The following is a 2,500-nucleotide window of genomic DNA, read 5'->3' on the forward strand; positions in this document are numbered from 1 at the left end:
TGTACTGGAGATTACAGTGGCTGATCTTTAATTAGCCCTCTCTTTGCAGCAGCTTTCGCTTAAGGCCATACCAACCTGTCTATGCCCGATCTCGTCTGATCTCGGAAGCTAAGCAGGTTTGGGCCTGGTTAGTACTTGGATGGGAGACCGCCTGGGAATACCAGGTGCTGTAAGCTTTAGGGTTTTATTCCGAACTTATATAATGAACTGGAGATTAGAGTGTCTGATCTTTAAATAGCCCTCTCTTTGCAGCAGCTTTCGCTTACGGCCATACCAACCTGGCTATGCCTGATCTCGTCTGATCTCGGAAGCTAAGCAGGTTTGGGCTTGGTTAGTACTTGGATGGGAGACCGCCTGGGAATACCAGGTGCTGTAAGCTTTTTGGAAAATTTTCATTAGTTATGTAATAATCTTGGAAAAAAAAAGATTCAATGCCAGATCTCTGAATCTTAGAATGTTTGGTTCTGGTTATTACTTGGATGGGAGACTGCCTGAGAATAATACCAGGTGCTGTAAGCTTTTGGGTTTCCTTCCCTACTTATATATTGAACTGGAGATTAGAGTGGCTGATCTTTAAATAGCCCTCTCTCTGCAGCAGCCTTCGGTTACGGCCATACCTGGCTATGCCTGGTTAGTACTTGGATGGGAAACCGCCTGGGAATACCAGGTGCTGAAAGCTTTTTGGAAATTTTGGAAATTTTTTTACTTTTTGGAATTTTTTCACTAATTATATAATAATCATGCAAAAAAAAAAAAAAAAGAGTCAATGCCCGATGTCTGAATCTTAGCATGTTTGGTTCTGGTTACTACTTGGATGGGAGACCGCCTGGGATTGCCAGGTGCTGTAAGCTTTTGGGTTTTCGTCCCTATTTATATAATGTACTGGAGATTACAGTGGCTGATCTTTAAATAGCCCTCTCTCTGCAGCAGCCTTCGCTTACGGCCATACCTGGCTATGCCTGGTTAGTACTTGGATGGGAAACCGCCTGGGAATACCAGGTGCTGAAAGCTTTTTGGAAATTTTTCAAATTTTTTTACTTTTTGGAATTTTTTCACTAATTATATAATAATCATGCAAAAAAAAAAAAAAAGAGTCAATGCCCGATGTCTGAATCTTAGCATGTTTGGTTCTGGTTACTACTTGGATGGGAGACCGCCTGGGATTGCCAGGTGCTGTAAGCTTTTGGGTTTTCGTCCCTATTTATATAATGTACTGGAGATTACAGTGGCTGATCTTTAAATAGCCCTCTCTCTGCAGCAGCCTTCGCTTACGGCCATACCTGGCTATGCCTGGTTAGTACTTGGATGGGAAACCGCCTGGGAATACCAGGTGCTGAAAGCTTTTTGGAAATTTTTCAAATTTTTTTACTTTTTGGAATTTTTTCACTAATTATATAATAATCATGCAAAAAAAAAAAAAAAGAGTCAATGCCCGATGTCTGAATCTTAGCATGTTTGGTTCTGGTTACTACTTGGATGGGAGACCGCCTGGGAATACCAGGTGCTGTAAGCTTTTGGGTTTTATTCCGAACTTATATAATGAACTGGAGATTAGAGTGTCTGATCTTTAAATAGCCCTCTCTTTGCAGCAGCTTTCGCTTACGGCCATACCGACCTGGCTATACCTGATCTCGTCTGATCTCGGAAGCTAAGCAGGTTTGGGCTTGGTTAGTACTTGGATGGGAGACCGCCTGGGAATACCTGGTGCTGTAAGCTTTTTGGAAAATTTTCATTAGTTATGTAATAATCTTGAAAAAAAAAAAAAAGAGTCAATGCCAGATCTCTGAATCTTAGAATGTTTGGTTCTGGTTATTACTTGGATGGGAGACTGCCTGAGAATAATACCAGGTGCTGTAAGCTTTTGGGTTTTCTTCCCTACTTATATATTGAACTGGAGATTAGAGTGGCTGATCTTTAAATAGCCCTCTCTCTGCAGCAGCCTTCGCTTACGGCCATACCTGGCTATGCCTGGTTAGTACTTGGATGGGAAACCGCCTGGGAATACCAGGTGCTGAAAGCTTTTTGGAAATTTTTCAAATTTTTTTACTTTTTGGAATTTTTTCACTAATTATATAATAATCATGCAAAAAAAAAAAAAAGAGTCAATGCCCGATGTCTGAATCTTAGCATGTTTGGTTCTGGTTACTACTTGGATGGGAGACCGCCTGGGATTGCCAGGTGCTGTAAGCTTTTGGGTTTTCGTCCCTATTTATATAATGTACTGGAGATTACAGTGGCTGATCTTTAATTAGACCTCTCTTTGCAGCAGCTTTCGCTTACGGCCATACCAACCTGGCTATGCCCGATCTCGTCTGATCTCGGAAGCTAAGCAGGTTTGGGCCTGGTTAGTACTTGGATGGGAGACCGCCTGGGAATACCAGGTGCTGTAAGCTTTTGGGTTTTATTCCGAACTTATATAATGAACTGGAGATTAGATTGTCTGATCTTTAAATAGCCCTCTCTTTGCAGCAGCTTTCGCTTACGGCCATACCAACCTGGC

General features: G+C 41.9%; 5 non-coding genes across 5 annotated transcripts in view; all 5 read left to right on the plus strand.

Moving 5' to 3' along the window:
• The first annotated feature begins 57 nt into the window (after positions 1-57).
• On the plus strand, positions 58-176 carry LOC132138485 (5S ribosomal RNA). The gene has a single exon (XR_009432775.1). It is a non-coding gene; the product is annotated as a 5S ribosomal RNA (ribosomal RNA).
• An 84-nt stretch (positions 177-260) lies between these two features.
• Positions 261-379, plus strand: LOC132138283 (5S ribosomal RNA). Its single transcript, XR_009432582.1, has one exon. It is a non-coding gene; the product is annotated as a 5S ribosomal RNA (ribosomal RNA).
• Positions 380-1,597: 1,218 nt separating this feature from the next.
• On the plus strand, positions 1,598-1,716 carry LOC132137900 (5S ribosomal RNA). Its single transcript, XR_009432218.1, has one exon. It is a non-coding gene; the product is annotated as a 5S ribosomal RNA (ribosomal RNA).
• Positions 1,717-2,274: 558 nt separating this feature from the next.
• LOC132137627 (5S ribosomal RNA) lies at positions 2,275-2,393 on the plus strand. The gene has a single exon (XR_009431952.1). It is a non-coding gene; the product is annotated as a 5S ribosomal RNA (ribosomal RNA).
• An 84-nt stretch (positions 2,394-2,477) lies between these two features.
• LOC132138284 (5S ribosomal RNA) overlaps positions 2,478-2,500 on the plus strand; it is a 119-nt gene continuing 96 nt past the window's right edge. The window contains exon 1 of the ribosomal RNA XR_009432583.1: positions 2,478-2,500. This exon is cut by the window's right edge and continues 96 nt beyond it. This is a non-coding gene — a ribosomal RNA (5S ribosomal RNA).

Source organism: Carassius carassius, unplaced genomic scaffold (assembly GCF_963082965.1).
Source record: "Carassius carassius unplaced genomic scaffold, fCarCar2.1 SCAFFOLD_57, whole genome shotgun sequence".
Lineage (NCBI taxonomy): Eukaryota > Metazoa > Chordata > Actinopteri > Cypriniformes > Cyprinidae > Carassius > Carassius carassius.